The sequence below is a fragment of the Peromyscus maniculatus genome, chromosome 19 (assembly GCF_049852395.1).
Source record: "Peromyscus maniculatus bairdii isolate BWxNUB_F1_BW_parent chromosome 19, HU_Pman_BW_mat_3.1, whole genome shotgun sequence".
NCBI lineage: Eukaryota > Metazoa > Chordata > Mammalia > Rodentia > Cricetidae > Peromyscus > Peromyscus maniculatus.
This window is the reverse complement of record NC_134870.1, coordinates 61,586,804-61,613,340: the sequence shown is the minus strand read 5'-3', so window position 1 is coordinate 61,613,340 and position 26,537 is coordinate 61,586,804.

Here is a 26,537-nt window from a genome sequence, read left to right as displayed (position 1 = left end):
TGGAGTTCCTGCATGCTGTTGTCCTTCTGTCTGTCTGCCTGTGGTGTTTATAACTCTTCTGATAAATGTCTACCTCCCCGCACTCTGTCTCAGTGTCCTCTTGAGCCACCCGCCCTGTCTAAAACCTAACAGCTCTAAGCACTAAAGTCAGAAAGAGGTTGCTGACCATAATAGATGATTGGTTCATTTCTCCTCTGGAGTGACTGAGTTAGAGTAGATGGGAGGTCTAACACATCCATTCTATCACCAAAATAAACTGTCAATGGCTCTCTAGCTGATTAGTGCTACAGGCACAGCTATCACAAAAACAGTATTGCTTTTGAGTGAGATTTTGATCATTAACTATTTCAAGAGTTATTATTTGAAAGTTTACAAGCTATCCAAATGCAACCTTTACTAACACTTTCTGTGTCAGTTTTATAAAGGCATTTATGGATATGTGCACTAGGTACAATTGTTTAATTTAATTCTTAATTGAGAGTAACCTATTGACCTAATTTATTTTTGTTTTGCATATGTAAATCAGACTCTTTCTCAGCAATTATACTGAGATCTTCTTTTACTTTCAGGAGTTTATCAGGAGTGTAGCTGACTTTGGTCGATACAGTAACAGTTATTTGTATATCAGGTTCATTGGATCTCAGAGTTGTGTCCCTGAGGAGGAGGCACAAGACAGATATTCCCTGCCCCCTGCCATACCGGAAGCTGCGAGAGTAGAACTGGAAAACTTTGGTGCACTGAAGGAGATCCTGAAAATGTCTAGATGCCATGAGTAGAGTCATAAGTACCTAAGTAGGGGAAGGAAGAGGGTCACGTTGAATTGGGAAGATAGCAACGGCAAGTATCATCTCGAGAAAATTACCATGGAGATAGCCTCAAAGGCAGAGAGAAGCGTATAGAAGGGATGTTTTTAAAATATAAAAAAAATGTGACATAATTTTTGAATTTTTTCTTGGAGGGCTGAAAGAAAATTCAGCTCCCACAGGAATGGTTGCTCTTCTTACCTCTAGTATCGATTTCTCCCTAGTTCCTCCTCTAAGGTAGCTCCCATATGGAAGGATGATTGCTTGTTACTTAATTTAATTCATACCTATGCTGATGCATCAGATCTAATAAGATGGTGACCTCAACCAAGCTGACTTATTTTTAAAAAGTTTAAGTATAAAGGACAATGACCAAACTGAAAGTAGATACTGAATTTAGATATATTGTAGTCTGTTCTCAAAAATGGAGACAAAAGGGGAAGAGACAGTGAGTATCGAACTCCTGAACTGTAACCCATGTGTACCTGCTTTTTCACCTTTAAAGTTTTCTCTTGGGCTTGTATTTGCAGCATTTACAGAAAAACTTATTTTTTTTTAATCCTCAGAGAAAATAATTATTGACAAAAAGTCAGCCTTTTTTTTTTCTTTTTGGTTTTCTGAGACAGGGTTTCTCTGTGTAGCCCTGACTGCACTTGAACTTGCTTTATAGACTACGCTTGCCTAGAATTCAGAGATATGCCTACTTCTGCCTCCCAAGTGTTGGGATTAAAAGTGTGATGCCTCTGGAAGTTGCTTTATTGTATAGGATTTTTTTTAGCTATCCTTTTTTCCCCCCATATGAAGTTGAGTATTGTTCTTTTGAGGTCTGTGAAGAATTGTGTTGGGATTTTGATAAGGATTGCATTGGATCTATAGATTGTTTTTGGTAAGATTGCCATTTTTATGACATTAATCTTATCTATCAGAAAGCATGGAAGATCTTTCCATTTTTGGATATCTTCTTCAATTTCTTTTTTCAAAAAACTTAAAATTCTTGTCATACAAATCTGTTGGAGAATATTATTTTAAGGTGTGTTACTTTTTTATGTTGCATTTGTTTAACTCTGTGAAGCTGTGTTACTGTGCCTGTCTAAAACACCTGATGGTCTCATAAAGACCTGAACGGTCAATAGCGAGGCAGGAGACAGAAATGGGAGGGACTGGCAGGCAGAGAGAATGTATAGGAGGACAAATGTGGGAGAGGAGAGAGAAGAGGAGCCAGAAGAGGGAAGGACATCAGGGGTCAGCCACCTAGTTACACAATCAGCAAGACATGGAGTAAAAGTAAGATTTAAAGAAGTAAGAGAAAGGTAAAAGCCCAGAGACCAAAGATAGACTGGATAATTTTAAGTTAAGAAAAGATGGCAGGAAAGAAGCCAAGCTGAGGCCAGACATTCTTATTTAAGAATAAGCCTCTGTGTGTGATTTATTTGGGAGCTGAGTGGCAGGATCCCCCAAAAGACCAAAAGAGTAAAAGCAACCAACAACACAGGTCTTTCACTTCTTTAGTTAGAATTACCTCGAGACATTTGTGGCTATTATAAAGGGTGATGTTTCCCTCATTTCTTTCTCAATCTGCTTATCATTTGTATATAGGAGGACAGCTGCTGATTTTTTGAGTTAATGTTGTATCCTGCCACACTACTGAACATGTTTATCAGCTGTAGGAGTTCCCTGGTGGAATTCTTGGGGTCACTTATGTGTACTAGCATATCATCTGTAAATAGTGAAGTTTGACTTTTTCCTTTCCAATTTGTATCGCCTTGATCTCCTTTTGTTGTCTTATTCCTCTAGTTAGAACTTCTAGTATTACATTGAATAGATATGGAGAGAGTGGACAGCTTTGTCTTGTTCCTGATTTTAGTGGAATCACTTTCAGTTTCTCTCCATTTAATTTGATGTTGACTGTCAGCTTTATGTATATTGCTTTTATTATGTTTAGGTATATTCTTTGTATTTCTGATTTCTCCAAGACCTTTATCATGAAGGGGTGTTGGGTTTTGTTGAAGGTTTTTTCATCATCTAATGAGATGATGATTTTTTTTTTAGTTTGTTTATATGATAGGTTACATTGACAGATTTTCATATGTTGAGCCCTCCCTGCATCTCTGGGATGAAGCCTACTTGATCATGGTGAATGATTTTTTTGATGTATTTTTGTATTCAGTTTGCCAGTATTTTTGCAATGTTCATGAGGGAGATTTTTCTGTAATTTTCTTTCTTTGTTGTATCTTTGTGTGATTTGGACATTAGGGTAACTGTAGCCTCATAAAAAGAGTTTGGCAATGTTCCTTCTGTTTCTATTGTGTGGAATAACTTGAGGAGTATTGATATTAGCTGTTCTTTGAAATTCTGGTAGAATTCTGTGCTGAAACCATCTGGCCCTGGGATTTTTTTGGTTGGGGGACTTTTAATGACTGCTTCTATTTCCTATAGCTTATAGGTCTATTTAAATTGTTTATCTGGTTTTGATTTAATTTTGGTATGTGGTATCTATCCAGAAAATTGTCCATTTCTTTTAGATTTTCCAATTTTGTGGAGCACAGGTTTTTTAAAGTGTGACTTAATGATTCTTTGGATTTCCTCAGTATCTGTTGTTATGTTCCCATTTTCATTTCTGATTTTGTTAATTTGGATATTCCCTGTCTGTCTTTTGGCTGGTTTGGATAACAGTTTGTCTATCTTGTTGATTTTTTCTCAAAAAACCAGCTCTTTGTTTCATGGATTCTTTGTATTGTATCTAGTCCATTAAATCCTAGATGAGGGAACTGGGTTTGTCAGACTGGTTATGATTTCCTGTGTGTGAAGTATGTAAAGTTTATTTGAATCCTGTAGCTAGAAGTGTGGTTCAGATAAGGATTGCTCCTAACTGGAGTGAGCAGGAAGCCTATGGATGAAGTCAGGCATGTGCCATCATTCATGATGTAGCTTCTATGTCTCCTCTTCCTGGTGTTTAAATGAAAATCACTACAGTGACAGGTGTTCCCTGAGAGGAGACCAGAAGATGGTGTCCCTCCCTTCTCCTTGGGCCATTTTCTTTGCCTCTAAAATCACAGCCACATTCTATAAACCTTAACTTCTAGTTGAGTAGACTACTGGAAGCCATTTAGAATTCACCTCTGAGACTCTTAGGGCAAAAGTGGACGATTTGGTTCTTTTAATCCAACTTTTGGGGTGTGAGCTAAGTTTTTTTTTTTGCAGAGCTCCCTGAGTCTCCTGTTGGGTGGGCTGAGGATTAGGAAAGGTGGGTACAGGATGAAGGCTTCCTGAAATGGAGGTTGATATGTTTCCTTTTTAAGGAATTCTCTGTCTGGATCTATACTCCTTTTTTAAAAATTGCTTTCTTAATGTCCATTTTTTTAGTTCTTTATGTGTTTTGATATTAGCCCTTTATTAGATGTATAGCTGGCTAAAGTTCTAATATTATTGTGTCCTTACTAAACATTGCTGAAGCCAGAGAAAACTCCTTGGAAAAATGGAGTCAGATATCTCAGAAGACCTGCTTCATCTGTCCAAGCTGCTTTACAGACCCAGTCGCCATAAGCTATGTCCACGGCTTCTGATGGGCCTGCCCCCACCTTTCCTGAGAAGGCATCCAAGTTCTTGCTCATTGTTCTGTGTGTAGGGAAATACCCCAGCAGAAGGACTTCACAACCAACCTTCTTCTGAAAAAGCTGCTGTCCATTGCCTCACGAACCAGCCTCATGAAGTACCCAAGCTCTGGAAAGTACAAGTATGTGACCCACAAGAAGACAAAGACAATCTGCTGTGTTCAGAACTGGATCCTCCTCTGTCAATTCTGCTTAGACACCCAGGAACATCGTGGTCACAGACACTGTCCCATTGAAGCAACTACTCAGGGGCAAACAGAGAAACTTCTAAAGGAAGTGGCATCTTTATGGGAGAAGAATAAGAAAATCAAGAGAATCTAGAGACAGAGAACAGAATGACAACTCTGTGGACAGTCCATGAATCTATGTGAAGAAATGATCGGCATAGAGTATAGAACACTGCATCCTATCCTCTATGAAGAAAAAAAAAACCCAACATATAGAGTGTGTGAAAAGGGAAGGCCAAACTATTTTAGAGAATTTCAGGAAAAGTGAAGACATGATGGTCCAAAAGAGGAATCAACTTAAGAGAAATGTATCAGGAGCTGATGACAATGTCCCAGAAGCCATAGATAGTGCTGCTCCAGGATTTGGATGACATGTTCAGAAGGAGTGAATCAGTGTAGCTGTGCATGCCCTAGGCTATGAAAGCAGAACTCAGTGCCCTCCCATCACAGGACTGGTTGAATGGTTCAACTACATTCAAGTGCACATATTCATTGAAAATATGTCTGAAATCCATTACAAGATGAAACTATTCAATGTCATGAAAAGATTCAGCTTTAGATCTCACCGTAAGGATACATCTGTGGATTCTGCTGGATACTATTTTGCATCCTGGGGACCACAGAGCTTCCCTTCTGGGAAATATTACTGGAAGCTGAATTTGAAGGACTATTGGAACTAGGCTGTAAGTGTCTGTAAGGATTCCTGATTAAGGAATAGAAACCAACTATAATCTGAGGGTGCATTTCTTTTTGTGTGTGTAATTGACACATTCATTAAATCTCTTCACCACATGCCCAGTGTTTCATCACTATATAGAGAAACTGTTGGGCTGGGTTGGCATGCTTCTTGATTATAAGGGTGAATTTGTAAGTTTCCTGAATGTAGCAAACAGTTCTCTCATATACAGGTACTTTCCTGACTACCCATAAGCATAGGATGATATAATCCAGTAATTTAGTGATTTTTTAAAAAAGTATTTCTTACTGTAATGTTACCTTTTTATTGCTATTGAATATTAAGATACTATTAGGTGAAAAAACTAAATATGAAAAAATAAAAAACATTGATTATCAAATATTCCTTAGTAGAACCACCATTTCTTTTTTGAGAGCCATTTGTCTTTATAGAGGGCCATAGTTAAGGTTTCTATTGCTGTAATAAAACTCCATGACCAAAAGCAACCTGGGAAGGAAAGGATTTATTTTGCTTACACTTCCACATCACAGTCTATCATCAAAGAAAGCCAGGACAGGAACTCAAAGCAGGAAACTAGAGGCAGAAACTGAAGCAGAGGTCCTGGAGGAACACTGCATACTGACTTACTCCCCATGGCTTGCTCAGCCTGCTCTCTGATATGACTTAGGACCACCTGTAATAGCCTGTCTCCCCATCAAGAATATGCTCTACAGACTTCACTACAGGCAATATGATGGAGGCATTTCTCAACTAAGGCGATTTTCCCCAGATAACACTAGCTTAAATAAAAAACAAAATAAAACAAAAAAAAAAAACAAAAAAAAACAAAACAACAACAACAACTGGTGAACAATTAACCAAGACACAGAGATTTCAGATTGTGTCATGTTTCTTTATTTGTAGTTGTAGAATGTACTTACTACTTGTGAAATATATAGGGTAAAGTGTAATAGCAGGACAGAGCTGTCATTAGTTTATAATGGATAGAATGTGTTTTTTTTTTTTTGGAATGTGTTTTAATGAATGGCTTTTATAGTGAAACTTTCCTAAGTTTAAGAAAAATTGCCTTGATTCAAAATAAATGTTTTAATCTTTGAAAGTTTCAAAATTGTTTCTAGAATTGCTTAATTTAATTATTTTTATGTTTTTTACAAGCAAAATATTTTTTTTAATATTTAAGTGAAGCTACTAAATTTGACAGACTTAAGGATGAAAACAGTATCCTCTGTTTTCTATCCTCTGGAAAGGGTAGAGAAGACATAGAGGGAAAGGTCCCAGTGTTTTTATTTTTTAAAATTTTATAATTAATTTAATTTTACATATCAGCCATGGATTCCCCTTTACTCCCTCCTCCTGCCCCCCCCACGCCCTCCCCCCAGACCACCCCCCATTCCCATCTCCTCCAAGGCAAGGACTCCCCTGGGGATTCAGCCCAGCCTGGTAGATTCAGTCGAGGCAGGTCTAGTCCCCTCCTCCCTTCACCTAGGCTGAGCAAAGTATCCCAGCATAGGCCCTAGGTTCCAAAAAGCCAGCTCATGCACTAAGGACAGGTCCTGGTCCTACAAAGATACCTCCACAATAGACTACTGGCAATTGTCGAGAGAAAGCCCAAACTGACCTACTCTGGTGGTCAGATGGCCGAACACCCTAACTGTCGTGGTAGAACTCTCATCCAGTACTGAGGGAAGCAGATGCAGAGATCCACGGCCAGGCTCCTGGTGGAGCACCAGGAGTCCAATCAGTGAGAGAGAGGAGGGATTATATGAGCAAGAGGTATTTTTATGTTTGAGTGCTTTTACTGTATGTATGTATGTGCACTGTGTGCATGCCTGGTTCCTGTGGGAAGTCAGAAGAGGTGATCAGATCCCCTGGAACTAGAGTTGTGGATGGCTGTGAGCCAACATGTGGGTACTGGGAACTGAACTCAGATTCCCTGCAAGAGAAGCAAATGATCTTGACCAGCAAGCCATTTCTCTAGCCCCCCAAGATTAGCTCAAATCATAATGTAGAACTATCATCTAAATTTCTGTTCAATGACTCCCAACCTCAGATCCACCTCAGATTCATTGCTGGGCTGGGAGTAGAAACCTCCACCAATAACATATTTTTTTTAATGTTGAGAATTTAATTTTTCTTTAGTTTTCAAAGGGCTTACATTTGACATCTAAAAGTATGTCTTTCTACATCTTTCATATGCTTGACTACATGAGAGGGATCTAAACTGAAAGACAGAAGACATCCCATGCAGGATTTCACCATAGGCAGATGGTGTTTCCTAACTTTCATGTTCCTCATTTCAAATTAATTTTCAGTGCTACTGGTTAGCTTAACTTTCTTCTTTTCTATTTTTTTTTAGGGATAGTGTACATAAAATTAATCATTCTGACACATTCAGATGTGTATACACGTCACACATTATGATAGAGGGAAGTTCCAGTGCTTCAAAGATCCTCTATTACCTCCTTTGTGTCAGCTCCTCCAACTACATTCCCTATGACCTCTGTTATTGTCTGATCGCTTTTACACAACCACAACTTAAAACTGTAATCAGACCTGTATCTGATTCCTTCTGTTAGGCAGTGTGAATGGGCATGCCAAATGCTATTGCCTGTGACGATAACTCATTTTAAAATTCACTGTGCCTGGGTCTTATTTATTTAATTATATGTTGTATCCTAGTGTATGAGCATATCAAAACTTCCTCATGTATGATGATTGATGAGCTTTTGGATCTATTCTAGTTTCTGGGTATAGAGGACAAGGTCATGTAGACGTTCTTGTGAATATCTTTTCAACGTGTACACTCAGTCTACTGAGAATATGAGCAAAGTTGGTAAATAGCAGAATACACACACACACACACACACACACACACACACACACACACACACACACACACAAACGCAGAGCTGTCAAATAGCCTTTTGTGGCAGATGTCATTTCTCATTCCCACCAGCGGAAACACCTGAGAGTCCCATTTGCTATCACCAGCACTTCAATCTTTTAATTTTAGCCTGTCAGGAGGCAATTCTGACCTGACAAGTTTGATGTATGCCTAGATGATTAATAATAGCAACATTATCATTTTCTGCAAAGAACAGACCTAATTTGCCTTGGCTACTTCTTTTGTGTGGCATTATTTTTGATTACTTAACACAAATTTGTTTGAAAACTTTAAAACATTTTATTGTCATTCTTGCAAAAAATCTTTCATGTGTGTGCTGGTTTTCAGTAGGTCACTTAAGACTTATTTGATTTTATTAGGTAGCCTTTTATTTCTCAGTTCTTAACAATTATCCTGATTAAAAGAAGACATTTCTACAAAGAATAAAAATACTTTTTTTCTGAGGTAAGAGAAGAGGTTTGGAAGTAATGCATGCTTCAAATCCTTTAACTCTAGCTTTAAATTATGAAAAGTCCATCAAATCCTTAAAACATTATGTTTATATATTGTTCTGTAATAGAAAAGAATCTTGGTAAATTGCATGAGCAGTTGCTGGCTTATTTTGCAGTGTTACTCTTAATTTAGAAAATAGAGTTGTATCCAAGAAAATGTCTGCAGGAGATTTTTCTTTTGATCTAGGCTGGGACATGGGGGGAATGCAGCTTTTAGATTGGAAAGATCAGAGCATTGGAGGCAGTTTTAATCAAACCTGCCATGGATGCAGTAGAGGTGGGACCAACTGGAACCTTACTTATCTTAGAATTCTATCACGGACTGGCTTTTGACTCTGCAGGGATGGAATCTGAAGAGCTATGGGAAAAAGGATAAGTAAGAAAGTATTAAGTAACTTCTGTGATTGCTGAGGCAGAAGCTGCAGTTTCTCTCAGGCAGGGAGGCTTCCTAGTTTTTGAAGGTACTTAATGAATACTTTTGACTTAAGGTGGGTCAGGTCTTCTGTTAGAAGTGATATTTAGTGCCTCATTTATCACTTGCTTGCTGCATCCTAGTTAATTTCCATTAGTCAAGTAAATATGACTCAAGACCAAAGCTGTCTAGGGCATGAATCAAAGGGAAAAAGAGCCCTGAAATGAAATATCATGCTGGAAGCTCATGGATAGAGCAGAAGTGTGGGAAATAGATGCAGAAACATCTGGAAACAGCTGGTGAGTGCTGCTCCATTTTGGTATCATGGCCCTGGAGGCTGATTTCCAGTTCTAAGAGAAAACTATGGTTTTCCTATAACATTATAGAAATAATTCTTATGCCATTTCTCTCATATAATTATGAGTGTTGAGGGAAAGACAGTGTCTTAACTCAAAGTATTGCTTAAGAATCAGAACTTATTTTGTGGACTGATAGTAGCAAAAACATTATACTTTCCAATGCACTTATGAACCTAAATATTAACATTTTCTTGAAGTATAATTTAATTATGAGTTAAAATATTAGTCATAATCATGCATTATTGGCTATAGTTAACTACTTGAAAAAGTGTTTTTTAAATTGTATCTAGCTTTCTATACATTTTAAATGTCTCTAGGATTTTCAGTACTCAACAATCCTAGTGTATTTGCAAAGCAGAAGTTAATATTAATACTCTACAAGCACAATAAATCAACTACCTCTGGTTCACATAGTGATATCATGAGGTTTTTTTTATTTATGAGAACAATGTCCTTGTTCAGTTTGCATAGTTTCTTTGATAGCATAAACAAATGTAGAAATGTAGTTTGAAATGAACAGTATAAAGGATCTGAAGAAATATTTTTCTCCACCCAAGCAATATATCAAAGAAGAAAGTCAAGTTGGTAACCATATCTTTCTGTGTGTTCAATTATCTGATGAAATTTCATTATGATATACATGTATACATAATAATGATATGATATATATCTCATATATGTAATGATGATGATATATATTTTATATATTCTGAATTTTATTTATATCTATCTATGTATCTATCTTTATATGTATTAATATACCTATATAATTTATGTTTTGAATAATTTCTATATATCTGACTGTAATTCTCTCTTCTACTTGGATATTATGAGAACTTCAGGACAATCTCTTCTGAGGCCAGTTTTTATGCTTAGAGTGAAATATAACTCTAAGAAGTTATATCCCAAACTGGAATCTAAGTATCATTTTCAACTTGGAGAAATTGTCCTACTTGAATGGTAACAACATAATTATTGAAAAGCTAAAATGAATTTTGCTTTCATTGAGTGACTAATTTTGACTATGTTGACATTATTCTCATGTTTCCACATAGTCAAAGGTAAAATTTTAGAGCTAGACCAGAGACAGAGTAAAACAAGAGCAAAAGCCAGGACCTGAGCTGTAGCATTTACAATAAAGATCAAGGTATTCTTTCAGTGAAGTCTAACTCTGTTCTAAGGAGTTATCATCATTGACTGAGATGCTATCAGGGGATGGAGAGTTGGGAAAGCTGAACTGTTGGATTTCTCTTTGATTACAGATGGCATGAAATGTTCAAGTTGCTTAGGAAACATTGGGGAATCAATAAATACTAGCTTATGGAATCAACACATTTACAAACAAAACAAACAACAAACAAAACCCAACATAAAACAGTTTAGCTATTAATATAAACAAATCCAAATTCTTTCCATATTTTATGGTAACTGGCAATATTTGATAAATGTTTGCTTATCTCGCCTTAGTTGTTGGTATTGTTAGGGTATTTCCAATGCTTTGCATCAGAAGCACACTTCCTATCCTGTAACTGTATCTTTCTCTTCAGTCATGGACATAACAGAATTGACTTCACAAATATTTACCACATATCATTGCTGAACAATAAATTCACTAATCTTATTTCTCTCACAATATCCAAGTGGAGAATAGAATCACAGTCAGATACATAGAAATGGATCAAAAAATAGACTGCATAAGTATATTAATACATAGAAAGATGGATACATAGATAGATAGATATAGATTATATGGATATAACTCAGGAGCATGCTCTAGAGAATGTGTACAGACAGCATACAAGTTTATTTTGAGAAAACAACTTATTTGTTTATTTTTAAAAACAACTTATTCTAAGGTACTCTAGAGATAAAATAGCTGGCCAGATTGTGATATCATTGTTGTATTTAATTAATGTTTTAACTGCTTCATGAAAGTAATAAATATTTATGGTGCTATGAGTTATTTCCATACATGTATCCATTGAGTAGTCCCCAACTCAGGTTAAATATACCTGTGTCCTCAAACATGTATCATTTCCTTATGGTGAAAACATCCCAATTATGACTTCTCTCTTTTTGAAGTATGTAATACATTATAATTTCCTTCCTTCCTTCCTTCCTTCCTTCCTTCCTTCCTTCCTTCCTTCCTTCCTTCCTTCCTTCTCTCTCTCTCTCTCTCTCTCTCTCTCTCTCTCTCTCTCTCTTTCTTTCTTTCTTTCTTTCTTTCTTTCTTTCTTTCTTTCTTTCTTTCGTGTGTCCTGTGTAAGTGCCCCTGCACAGGTGCCATAGAACTTCATAGGACAACTTTTGTGAGTAGGTTCTCTCTATTTAACATGGGGTCCTGGAACTGAACTCAGGTTTTCAGAGCAAGTATTTTTACTTGCTTGGCCATTTAACTGATCCACACCATCAATTTCTTTAACCAGGTGAGGGAGACCGACTTTCTCTTATTCCCCCAGGGTACTTTTGAGCAGGGAGAAACAATGAATTTGTAGATAGAAGAAGAAGAAGAAGAAGAAGGAGGAGGAGGAGGAGGAGGAGGAGGAGGAGGAGGAGGAGGAGGAGGAGAGAGAGAGAGAGAGAGAGAGAGAGAGAGAGAGAGAGAGAGAGAGAGAGAGAGAGAGAGAGAGAGAGAACAGGATACACAGGATAACCTTGGGAGGGTCTGGGTTCAAACCCACCAGTCCCTTCTGTCTCTACTAAATGGCTTTTTAAAGGAATACCAAGGATGAGGCAAAAGACCTCCCTCAGCACAGCCAAGTGTAGACCATCCCAGACACCTGGTGACCATGCATGTGGTCCAGCCATCCCCTAATGTAGCCCTGCTTCGTAAAGCAAGCTCAGCTCTCACTAGAAAACCTTTGTGGACTCCCACAATCATATTATTGTACAAAAATAGCATATTAGAACTTTTTACTATTATCTATCTGTCTGTCTGTCTATCTATGTACTAATCATCTATCTATGTATCTATCTACTTATCTATATCTATGTATCTATCTACTATCTATCATCTGTCTGTCTGTCTATCTATCTATCTATCTATCTATAATTTATCTATCTATATCTATTTTCTACCTATCAATAGATGTGAGAGCCCTAATATTATACCTGCATGTAAGCAAGTCAGATCATATTTACTTTGTTCCTTTCTGTGACTATCTTATTTAACTCAATAATCACTGATTCCATTAACTATTTTAAGACAATATGGCTTGTACTATTTTTTTTGTTAACTTTATTTTTTATTTGTGTCTGTGTGAGGGTGTCAGATCTTGGCATGAGAGACAGTTGTGAGCTAGCATGCGCGTGCTAGGAATTGAGCCTGCGTCCTCAGGAAGAGCAGTCAGTGCTCTTACCCACTGAGCCATCTCTCCAGCCTGGCTTGTACTGTTCTTACAAAGAGACTTCAAAATTACTTTTCTGAGATCTAATTATTTAGTAATGAAGTGAAAAACATTTTAGATATTCAAACAATGTGAAGAGGAGTATCATATGCTTTGTTCCTTCCACTTTAGGAAATAAAAATGGAAGCTTTTAACATCTGTGGTATAGCTCTCTCTGCCACAATTACTATTACCAAGTTCACTGAAACAAAACCTTCTTGAATTGTTTATTTCTCTTGCTTTGAAATATTTTCTTATCGCATCCATAAATATACATTTTGCTACTTGGAAAGAAAAAAATGACTTTTAATCTTAAAAAAATTCAATAATGACATTGAATTGATAAATATTCTCTTAAATATTTTTTTATTTTATGTGTGTAGGTGCTTTGTCTATAAGTATGTCTATGTACCAGGTGCATGTCTGGTGCCCTCAGAGTTCAGAAAAGCATGTTGGATTCCCTGGCACTTGAGTTACAAACAGTGTGGGTTCCCACATGCATGGTGGAAATCAAACCTGGGTCCTCTAGAACACCAGCAAATTCTCTTAACCATCAAGCCATCTCTCCAGCCCATTGGAGTAATATTCTTAACACAGAACCTGGCCAACTCTCCCTCTCCTTTTTTCTCCCTCTCCCTCTCTCTCTCTCCCTTCCTTTCTTTCTTCCTTCCTTTCTTCTATGATACTAAGGACCAAACCATATCTTTGTTCATATTAGATAAATACTCTACTACAGAGTCATACTCCTGAACAAACTCTTCTTTTCTTTTCTTCAAGCTCTGTTTTTGGAATAGAATGGAAAAGAGGATAATTGCCTTCAAATACAGATGATAGTTGGTTAAGAAATTTGTAGATGAATTTCTAAACAGTCTTATAAAATAAGAAACACAGAGTCAAATACAGGGGTAAAAAGCCATAGAGATCAGAGAAATAGGAATAGCCACCAGCTAACCTTACTCACCACACCGCCGTTGCTTCCCAAGAGAAGCAGCTTCTTCCTGTCTAACCTGTGCCTTTTTTGCCTTGATGTTCTGCCTTCTCATTGGCTCTTAGCCCAGCCACCTTACTTCCTCATTACTGCCTGCCTGTACAGACCTCCAGGTCTCTATGGTTGGTACTGGGATTAAAGGCATGTGTCACCAAGCTTGGCTGTGTTCTTGAACACACAGAGACTCTGCCTGTCATGTGATCGGATTAAGGGCATGTGCTACCACTGCCTGACTTTGGTATGTACTTACTCATAGGAAGATACTAGATGTAAAACAAAGATGACTAGACTGCTACTCACAACTCCAGGGAGCCTACCTAGAAAACAGGACCCTAAGAAAGACACAGGGATCGCCCAATGACAGAGAAATGGATGAGATCTACATGAACAACCTGGATGTGAGTGGGGATAATGAAGGGTAAGGTTCAAGGGAAAGAATAGGAAGAAGCAAAGTGCTAGAGAGGTCCCCAGAAATCCACAAAGATACCTCCACAATAGACTACCGGCAATGGTCAAGAGAAAGCCCGAACTGACCTACTCTGGTGATAGGATGACCAAACACCCTAACTGTCCTAGAAATCTCACCCAATGACTGAGGGAAGCAGATGCAAAGATCCATGGCCAGGCCCAAGGTGGAGCTCCAGGAGTACAATTGGCGAGAAAGAAGAGGGATTGTGTGAGTGAGAATTATTGAGACCAAGCTTGGAAAAACCACAGGGACAAATAGTCAAACTAATGGAAACACATGAACTATGAACTAATAGCTGAGGAGTCCCCAACTGGATCAGGCCCCCTGGATAAATGAGACAGTTGATTAGCTTGAATTGTTTGGGAGGCACCCAGGTAGTGGGTCTGGGACCTGTCCTTAGTGCATGAGCTGGCTGTTTGGAACCTGGGGCTTATGCAGGGATACTTTGCTCAGCCTGGGAGGAGGGGACTGGACCTGCCTGTACTGAATCTACCAGGATGAGCTGAATCCCCAGGGGAGTCTTTGCCCTGGAGGAGATGGGAATGGGGGTGGGCTGAGGGGAAGGCGGGGGGAGGGGGGAGGACAAGGGAATCCGTGGCTGATATATAAAATTAAATTAAATTATAAAATAAAAAAGGAAAATTAGGAATTCCAGGTTGAAGAATATCTGAGGAGAAAGTGGACATTTATTTTTAGTAATAGGCAAAGCACAAGAGCAATTCTTTCCAGGAACTGGAGTTTACATTTTGAGACCAATGTGCACTATTAGATGATTATGTAAGTCATCTTCATATTCTTATACACTATGATTATTTATAATTTCAGTAAAATAAGCCAATAAGCAATCTTTTTGTTTTTAATATGTATGAGTTCATGCAGTGTCTTTTTCTTTACATTCTTTACAGGTAAAATGCAATTTCTTTTCCTGGAGCTCACTTGGTAGCCCAGGCTGGCCTCGAACTCACAGAGATCCGCCTGGCTCTGCCTCCCGAGTGCTGGGATTAAAGGCGTGCGCCACCAACGCCCGGCTTAAAATGCAATTTTTTAAGGGTCTGCTCTCTCTGGAAAATATCTTGTGCTAGTGTTACCATAAAAAACAACTGTAATAGTTATAGTATGTTTGGCATATAAAGTGGGGAGTAACACTGGTCCAGTCATTGCCCACAGGACTCCTAAATAATAATTATTAAATAATATTTCCTGAGCCTAGAGTGATTATTACAACAAATCACTATTACAGCCAGAACAATAACACTGAAAACGAGTTCAGCAGCCCACTACTCTGCCGCCATTCCTAGTCTCACAATAGCCAAAGATCCACGCCAGCTGAACACACAGCCAAAGCCAGGCCTCTGTCATCTCTATGAACATCAGGACTCATGTAGTCCATGTGCACAGGAACCGCTGCTCTCACTGCCACTAAGTCAATGACTACAGTAATCGCCAGTCTGGTAGCTGAGCCTCAGCCCGGTTCCTTTCCAACGAATTCATTACCAGGAGTGGGGATGGTGACTTTACCTTTATCTGCTACTGCAAAGATCACTGGCACTGTCACCTCCATATCGACTGGGTCTGCTACTCTAACACTAACCACTCCTGCTTCAACAGAACTCTCAGCAACCCACCCATAAATGAAATCTAAAAATAATTTTACTTCTGTGGCAATACAACAGGTTAAAAAAAAAATTGCGACAGCAACCACACAAATCTCTGATCACGGAAAATGTGATCAGCAGCTGTCACTTGCCTCCACCACCATTTCAGCTCACTTACTACTACTACTCAGCACACCAGCCAGACATCATCCACACCTGCAGCCAGTCTGCACGACGGCATCAGCTGAACTTTTAATCCTAATGGAAGTCATAATAATAAGGATATATGTAGCACTGGATCAGTCCTGGAACAATTTCTGTTATAACAAGTACTGCTACTGTAACTAAAGCTGCATCTACCAGAGCAACCAGGATTGTCACCAGAAACAGCTACCACCAATAGCTAAATCTAGAGGCTCATTGGATATCATCATGAGTGCATTGCCAAAGAAGCTATTAACGTTCATGTCAACTACCCACTCCTTTTCTTTTTTAAACTACTTTTTTTTTTCCTGAAACTACAAATACAACAGTTTCTTCGGGGCTGATATATCAGTTTCATCAGCCACAAGAACTTAGATGGAACCCACAAATATCAAGTTCCACTCAAGTGACCACTGTAATACTGATGGCAGCTTTTTCTTTCTTTTTTTCTTTCATTTTTCTTTATTAAGAAATTTTCTACTCACTCCACATACTATTCACAGATCCCCCCTTTTGCCTCCTCCCACCCCAGCCCTCTTTCTCAAGCCACCCTGCAGCCCCACATCCCCCAAATTGAGGTCTCCCATGGGGAGTCAGCAGAGTCTAGCACACTGAGCCTAGGCAGGTCCAAGCCCCTTCCCACTGCACCAAAGCTGTGCAAGGTGTCACACCACAGGCACCGGATTCCAGAAGCCTGCCCATAGACCACGGACAGATCCAGATCCCCTTGCCTGGGTGCCCCCCAAACAGTTTGAGCCAAACAACCATCTTCTGTATCCAGAAGGCCTAGTCCAGTCCTATGGGGGCTCCACAGCCACCAATCCACAGTTCATGGGCTTCCACTAGTGTGGCCAGTCATCTCTGCACGTCCTCCCATCATGATCTTGATGTGCCTTGCCTGCAGTATCTCTCCTCTCTCTTATCAATTGGATTCCTGGAGCTCAGCCTGGTGCCTGGCTGTGGATCTCTGTATCTGGATGGCAGCTCTTTCAACTGAACCTGCGAACACAGGCTTGAATAGAGTTTCAAGGGCCTGAAAGCTGACATCTACTTAATATATGATCACAGTATCAATCACAAAACTATCTCCTATAATTTATGCTACAATCAAAACATCCACACCATTTTGTTGAACTGTTATCATAGTAGTTGGCAGATGGAACAGCTCTGGTATCTTCTGCTGCCATGGAAGTGGCCCAAGTCATTGTCACCACTCTCAATCACTACCCTGGTGCTCTTTGTCTTCTGGACTTCTCCTGCTCTCATCCCTGCCTTTGTGGCTCACCCCAACTCTCTCCTGGTGTATCACGACCACCCAAGGCTTGGCTAGGGCTAGGGCTGGTGTGGTGGAGGGGTCTGATAACATTAGCCCATTGCCAGTGTCCCAGCGTCACACAGGCACCCAAAGCTGCCACTTCTCTGCCTGTTAGATCTTATTTCCATTAGGACTGCATTTTGTCAAGGGTTTGATAATATCTAATATCACTAAGATTTTAGTTCATTGAGTTTAAATAGTACAATAATTAATCTTTAACAATGATTCTCCAAGCAATTTGCTGAAAACTCATAGCAAAATTCTTAATAATATTGGTTATTATTCCTTATCTATATAATTCTTGTTTTGAGGAAATTAAATGGTCCAACAGTGGAAAGGAAGATTTTGCTCCTAAGAGCATTTTTCTTTCTAGTAATAGCACTGAACTCATGCCATGCATTTTCTATAAACCCACACAGATTAATTTTAAGTACCATACTTTGTTGCCTTAATACATACAATTATATATATATTATATAAAATATAATAATTGTACTTAAATGGCACTTAAAATTAATCTGTGTGGGTTTATAGAAAATGCATGGCATGAGTGCAGTGCTATTATTAAAAAGCAAAATGCTCTTAGCAGCAAAAAATCTTAAAAAAACTTTTTTCCTTACAATTTTGCCGTTTAGCACCATAGTCACTAGAATTGTTTGATGTTTTTTATGTAAACTTATAGTTACCCAGTTAAACATTAAACATGTACCAAAGGCCCAATTCCCAAAATACTGAAGGTTACACAGAAGGACCATTAACATAAAAGAGCCCAATAATAAGTAATTTAAATATTTCTTGTTCACTTAAAATTCTTGACTATTATAGAGGTTTAAGTAGATGTTGCCATTTTTGGCCTTCTAGGTTCTTCTCAGCCCCACTTCATCAGAAACAAAGAGAGTAAGAATAGTACATATTCATAAACACCTTCAGAGCTGATCCAATGCAGAGCCAGTTTTAAGTCATAAGGCCAATCAATAAAGTGAGGACTTTCTGCAGTGGGATATATTACTAGTCAGCTTGGTGAAACGGATTCAAAGTCTACAGTAGTTTTAAATCACTAAAAGTAAAATATAGTTTTAAGATGAGAAAGAGAAACATGAAATAAAATACTACCAAGCCTAATTCAATATGTGAAAAAAGAATTGCATTTAGATGTGCCATCTTATTTTACTCAGAAAATGGAAAAAGTATGATGAAAATTTAAAAGATATATTCAATAGCTACAACAACAACAATAATAATAAATGCTAATGTTTCTTCAATTGGGCTCCATGAGAATAAGTTTTAATAATTATCACAGAATTTTATTGATATGTAAATAAACACTGAAGTTGTAATGTGTTACCCTTGAAAAGAAATACATAGAGCTATAGTCTGAAGATCGTACACTTCACTGAATATGCTTTATCATACTTCAGTGTTAAAAGTAAGAATACATCGCCGGGCAGTGGTGGCACTCGCCTTTAATCCCAGCACTCGGGAGGCAGAGCCAGGTGGATCTCTGTGAATTCAAGGCCAGCCTGGGCTACCAAGTGAGCTCCAGGAAAGGCGTAAAGCAGAGAAACCCTGTCTTGAAAAACCAAAAAAAAAAAAAAAAAAAAAAACCCAAAAAAACAAACAAACTGTACTTTACATCCTGAGTGAGGTAACCCAGACTCAGAAAGACAAATATGGCATGTACTCACTCATAGGAGGATACTAGATGTGGAACAAGGATGACTGGACTGCTACTCACATCACCAGTGAGGCTACCTGTAAAACAGGACCCCAAGAAAGACATGGGGATTACCCAATGACGGAGAAATGGATGAGATCTACATGAACAGCCTGGACATGAGTGGGAGCAATGAACGGCGAGGGTCGAGGGAAAGAGAGTGGAAGATCCCACCTGGATCAAGAACAGAGAGGGAGAACAAGGAATAGGAGACCATGGTAAATGAAGACCACATGAGAAAAGGAAGAAACAAAGTGCTAAAGAGGTCCACAGAAATCCACAAAGATACCCCCACAAAAGACTGCTGGCAATGGCCGAGAGATAGCCAGGACTGACCTACTCTGGTGATGGGATGGCCAAAACCCTAATAGTTGTGCCAGAAACCCCATCCAAGGACTGAGGAATCTGGATGCAGACATCCACAGCTAGGCCCCCGGGTGGAGCGCTGGGAGTCTAATTAGCAAGAAAGAGGAGGATTTATATGAGCGATAATTGTTGAAACCAAGGTTGGATAAAGCACAGGGACAAATAGCCAAATGAATGGAAACACATGAACTATGAACCAAACGCTGAGGAGCCCCCAACTGGATCAGGCCCTCTGAATAGGTGAGACAGTTGATTGGCTTGATCTCTTTGGGAGGCATCTAGGCAGTGGTACCAGGTCCTGGGCTCGCTGCATGAGTTAGCTGTTTGAAACCTGGGACTTATACAGGGACGCTTGGCTCAGTCTGGGAGGAGGGGACTGGACCTGCCTGGACTGAGTCTATCAGGTCGATCTCAGTCCTTGGGGGTGGCCTTGATCTGGAGGTGGTAGGAATGGGGGGTGGGCTGGGGGGAAGGGGAGATTGGCAGGAAGGGGGAGAACAAGGGAATCTGTGGCTGTTATGTAGAACTGAATAGTATTGTAAAATAAAAGAAAAAAAAAGTAAGAATACATCACACTTCAATGTTAGTTGAGGTCATAGGCATTTGGTTATATAAGCAATTGGCGTTTCTAGGTTTTGAGAAACATTTAATGGAGAATATAAGCAAGAATTAAGAACAGTGATTACCTCTAACAGAAAGGGCAAGAAGAGTTGGTGGATAACATGTTCAGGAAGACCTGGTTCTAATTATACACAAGGAGATGTTCTCTCTGAACTGGGTGATGGGAATGTGACTGTTTCCCAGATTTCATTACAAGGAATAGACCGGTATTCTAATACATAAGATGGTTCTTAACATGCATTTTCACAGTGGGGCTTGGGCATGTCACATGATGTGAAAAATACATAAAAAGGGATTCAGAGGAGGGCAAAGTTCAGAAAGTCTGAATATTCATAGGTCATGGAAATGGTCTGAGATTTTACCCTAAGGGAATGAGTCAACATTTAGGACATTCATCAGGATAGTGATTTAAGTAGGTCCATATTTTAAAAAGTACTTTCTGGCTACTTTATAAGGAATTACTCTGGGGACAAATGTGGAAATTAGAAGGCAGTTATATGTGATTCCCCTGAAGCAAAATTATATAGTCAATGTTCACATTTCAACATCTAACAGAGCCATGACTATAAAGAACAGTCACCAATATAATCAACCATATTACAATTGGAATTACTTTAGGATTATTTGGAACCACTTTTACTGATAGTAGCTGCTATTTGATTGGATATTCCACTAGTGATTTTTACTTTCTTTCTCTAAAGGCTACTTTTATTTTTCATTTCTCAATTCATAGAATCCAGACCTGGTGGTAAAGGCCTATAATTCTAGATACTTGGAAGGCTGAGGCAGGAGGATCTCAAGTTAGGGCCAGACTGGGTTATACAGATTGAGTGAAGACCAATCTGGGCAACTTTTGAGACCCTGTCTCTAAAGGAAAAGTAAAGAAGAAGGTTGTGGGTAAATTGATGAATGATAGATGGCTAGCCTAGCATGTATCAGGTCCTGTGTTCAATTCTCAGTGCATTAATCAATCAATCAATCAACCAACCAATAATCAGTCTTACATTCTGTTGACTTCCGTTGTCTATGTAACCTAATTAATCTCTCTTTTTGTTATGCTCACACTCTACCTATAGACCGACCATTCTACTGTATTTCTCTCTGTAACCCTGGCTGCTTCTGCCAAGCCCTGTTAGTCTCATGGCCTTCACCCATAGCTTCCCTTAGTCCTCTTTTCCTGTGCATGTGTGCTGTGGATATTGTTCTATATAAATAAAACACTGGTGGCCAGTGACGAGGCAAGAAGTAGGTGGGACAAGGAGAGAGGAGAATTCTGGGAAGCGGAAGGCTGAGGGAGAGACACTGCAGCCACCGGCAGGAGATGGAACCTGTAAAGACGCCGGTAAGCCACCAGCCACGTGGCAAGGTATAGATTTATAAAAATGGGTTAATTTAAGATAAAAGAACAGTTAGCAGAAAGCCTGCCACGGCCATACAGTTTATAAGTGATATAAGCGTCTGAGTGATTATTTTATAAGTGGATTGTGGGACTGCGGGGCTTGGGGAACCTGGAGAGAAGCCCTCCAGCTACACATGTGTACTGAGAGCCTTTAAGCTCAGGATCTGAATTTGCCCTTTCCCAATCATGACCATGCTCATTCCCCCTTTGCTTTCCTAATAAGGTGATCATTACCTTTATAATTTATACAGATATAGGTTTATTCACACTGTATCTTATTGCCCTGCCCCACTGTCCCTTCTCCACTATCTCCTCAGAGCTGAATTTACTGTAACTTCCTCCAGTTGTGCCTCAATTTCCACCAATGGCACATAGAGAATCCTTTCCCAGAAAGGGGTTCTATGAGCTGCTCCAGCTCTGTGGAGCTGCTATCCTGTCCTCCATTCCATGTAAGGCCAACCTTGAGCTCTGAGACTGCTGGATCTGACTGTACACTGAGCCCTAACAGAGCTGTAACCTCCCACTCCAGCCTTTGTGTCCCACTCTCATCCTAGCTTTAGAATTATCCAAACCTGATGATAATCCACTTATGGTCCTGGACCGTATCAGCACCAATTTCTTTCAAAGAACTGAGATTTTCTTCAGTTTGCATCCTGAGTTCACATTCTAATATCCAGTCCATTTGTTGCAATTGATTTTTACCAAGTCCAAGAACTCTGTCTCCTTTTTATGTCCATTACTGCACACTTTCACTCTTTTGGTGAGTGAACCTTAGTTTCTGGACCAAGGCACCTGCAGTCCTTAGAGAGCTCCGTCTGCACATGTGACTGTCATTTTCCCATGCTCTGTGAACTTAGGAACAGTTGTGTGATACAGAGCAGAGTTTGCAGGGCCAATATGAATGATAAGCCATGTCTCCACCCTGGGAGTTGCTAGTTCTTGTAGTTGACTTCTGGCATTCTTTAGTCATCTGAACAGCTTTAATTTATGACACCACCACCCTGGCTTGATTTTCAGGAAACATACAGACTTCCTCCATGGACAATATTCCTTTTGGCTGGAAATCTTGCTTGGAATAGAACATGAACCTCTCCAAACCAAAGGTTCAACAATTGTACATATGCTCTATAAGTGAGGTCAAACTCTGAATGGTCCTTAAATTCCTCCACCTAATTCTTAGGGCATGTGGTACACATTGAGAAATTAATAATTGGCTATCAACAAGAAATATATGAAGAAGATATTGTAAATGGTCACAGAAATATTCAAGTCTCATCAGAAAAGTGGGGATAATAATTCTTATAGGTATTTTAAGGATTAGATATAAATAGTATCCTACACACACACTGGAATAGACATAAATGTCTATAATTTTAGTAATATTTTAATCAAATATTATGCCACAGACACCACCGCAACCATTGCCATCAAACTATTCTTGTTTTATTTTTCAATAGACTTTATTCTTTAGATCATGTTTTAGATACATAATTTAAGTGGAAGGAACACGGAAAAAATATGATTACAAAAGTATTTGATTGATTATCCCATATTTAGCAAGCCTCTGGCACTACTAACATACCCAACTTGAGGGTACATTTCTTACAACTGATTGAACCTGAATTTTATTATTTTCACATCCCATCTTTTCTTGAGACAGAATCTCCTTAGCATGAGATGGTCTATACATTGTGTACCCAGTTTGAGCTGAAACAGTGACAATCATTCTGTCTTAGGATCTCAAGTGCCTAGATTACAGGCATGTACTTCAGTCACATTTTTAAATACCAGTCATAAATGTTTATTTAATATTTGAAGTCTTTGATGAAGTAGCTCTTCAAAGCAAAAAGAATAAAACAGGACATCATTATCCCTAAATAGCTGTCGATGTTTCTCATCAGAATACTTTCTGGCTTCTAATTAGGGCCTATAGCTCACATTATAGACTGTAACAGTTTTATTTTGAGTAGGAGGAAAAGAATTTGGGACTCATAAGGAAGGAAACTTTTTACGTAGTGGGTTGCCCTAAGGTGGAATAACAGCCCTGAGAAAAGTCACAAATTCGCTGACCTTGTCAGTGTGATCGAACACAGATGAATTATACAAATGTCCCTTATTTTCTTGACTTGGACACTTACTTATTACTAGAGTTTTTTTTTGCAACTCAACAGACACATATAACAAAGCTGCCCTGTACACAAATAAAGAAGCAAAACAAAACATTTTCTTTGATTAAATTAAAATCTTACATTTAAAAATAGTCTTGAAAGTTAAGAGCCAAAAACTCAGTAAAGACTAGAGTGCATACAGGATCTTCTTCAGTGTATGCTGGCTGGCTCTCCAGGATCCAGTCAGTGCTGGGGTGTGTTAGGTGCTTCATAAGCAGCATGAAATAACTGAAAGTGATGGAATGGTCTGATAACATAACCATCTTTAAATTTCTAAGAAGATTTTAGATTTTTACATTCGGGATTAGGAAATTCAGCTATATGCATAAAAATGTGTTTTTACCCCAAGTTTCTGTTTTCAGTATGGCTGATTATTACACTATCATCATTTTATTTGGATTTTTTCTGATTCACTCTCTCTTGTATATACTAACATAGTAAGAACACTTTGAGGGAGTTGTAATAAAATCTATATACAATTCAATATTAATATTCAGTTTAACTTCCAATAGCTATGTCTATGTGATAATTTTGATAGGATACATCATAAACATAGTTTTCCTTGTCTTTGTTTCACAGGGATCTTTCATACTTTGAACTAATTGAGTTGCATGCTGGTATTTTATTTATGCTTTGAAATTCTGTCTGAACCTTTGGTTGTATTGCTAACAAGGCAAGCGAAAATGAAGTAGCTTTATCCCTTTCCTTACAGTGTTTCTCAGGTCATAGACTCAAGCTGTCATAAACCAAGGGAGTAATCAGAGCACTTAAGAAAGAAAATTTCTCACTCAGGATGATTTTTTCTAGTTCCATCCATTTGCCTGCAAATTTCACGCTTTCATTGTTTTTCTCTGCTGAGTAGTACTCCATTGTGTATATGTACCACATTTTTTCCATCCATTCTTCCGTTGATGGGCATCTAGGTTGTTTCCAGGTTCTGGCTATTACAAATAGTGCTGCTATGAACATAGCTGAGCATATATCTTTATGGTATGAATCAGCATTCCTTGGGTATATGCCCAAGAGTGGGATGACTGGGTCTTGAGGTAGTTCGATTCCTAATTTTCTGAGAAAGCACCATACTGTAACCCTAACCCAGAAAGACAGTCATGGTATGTACTCACTCATAAGTGGATTCTAGATATAAAATAAAGAACAATCAGACCACAACCCATAGAACCATAGAGGCTATATATATAGCATGGAGGTCCTTAGGACGACTGTGGCTTATAATAAATTTCGGTTTTACTCAATTATTGAAAAAAATAGCCAAGTGAATGGAAACACATGAACTATGAACCAAAGGTTGAGGGGTCCCCAGCTGGATCAGACCCTCTGAATAGGTGAGACAGTTGATTGGCTTGATCAGTTTGGGAGGCAACTAGGCAGTGGGACCGAGTCCTGTGCTCATTGCATGAGTTGGCTGTTTGAAACCTGGAGCTTATGCAGGGACACTTGGCTCAGTCTGGGAGGAAGGGATTGGACCTGCCTGGACTGAGTCTACCAGGTTGATCGCAGTCCTCGGGGGAGGATTTGCCCTGGAGGAGGTGGGAATAGGGGGTAGGCTGGGGGTAAAGGGAGGGTGTGGGAGGGGGGAGAATAGGGGAACCTGTGGCTGATATGTAGAACTGAATGGTATTGTAAAATAAAATAAAATAAAATAAAATAAAAAACAAAAACAAAAAACAAACAAACAAACAAAAAACCAAAAAACAAAAAGAAAGAAAGAAAATTTCTGAATGACACAATTAGAAACACAGTTTGAACTATATCTTTGAGACAACGGTGGTTACCCCTCTGCTAAGTGACTGATAGATAGGCTCCCTATGTTTTCATCTCACCAACAAAGAACAGCCAACTGTCAAAGACTTTGTGCTACCCTAAAAGACATTTAGATTTCCTTTAGGATGTAAATCCAGCTTGGAACAAAGATCTTTCAAAGACAATTCTGATAGGGCAATAGGAGGCATCCAGTCTCTCTGCTAACACAGCAGTCCAGGTATGTTCTCTTTCTGATGACTTCCAGTGGAAACATGTAATGAATTACTAACCTTCATACTGAACAAATAGCCTTTGTAAGATTAAGAAAAGTCAGATTTTTTTTTAACCTGGAATATTTAACTATAATTTGTTGTTTTAGTTTTCAATTACTCTTAAAAAACAAAAAACAAAAGAACTACAAAACTGTTTAGGGAATGGAGAGATGGCTCAGAAAGTCAAATGCTTGCTCTGCAGTCATATGACCTGAATTCCGATGGCCAGCACACATATGAAAAAGCTGTGCACAGCGGTGTATGCCTGTGACCACACAGCTGGGGAGATGACAGGAGGGTCCCTAGGGCTTGCTAGTCAGCTAGCTAGTCTTGGTGAAGTGTGCTCAAGGTTGAGCTAGAGATCCTACTTGTTTTTAAATTAAGGTAGAAAGGGATTAAAAGGGACACCTGATATCAACCTTGTACCTCCACATTTACACCTCTGCATGGAATGCACACCTATACATACATGCACGTGAGTGCATACAAACACACACACACACACAGAAACACAGACAGACAGACACACAGACACACATACACAATGTTTAAATTTCCCAAACTTTTTGAATCTTAAAAACTCTGTCAATTAGAGATTGTGTGAATTTCATTCTTGACACCGCAATTTAGTATGAGGGTGCCATGAAAAGGGATAGAGTTTTTTCCCTCATGTTTTCCAGTTCAATAATAAATGTTAGTGCAAAATAAAATTATAATACTGTGCTAGAGAAAATATGTTAATTGTGTGTCATTTTTAATACTGTGCCATTTTAA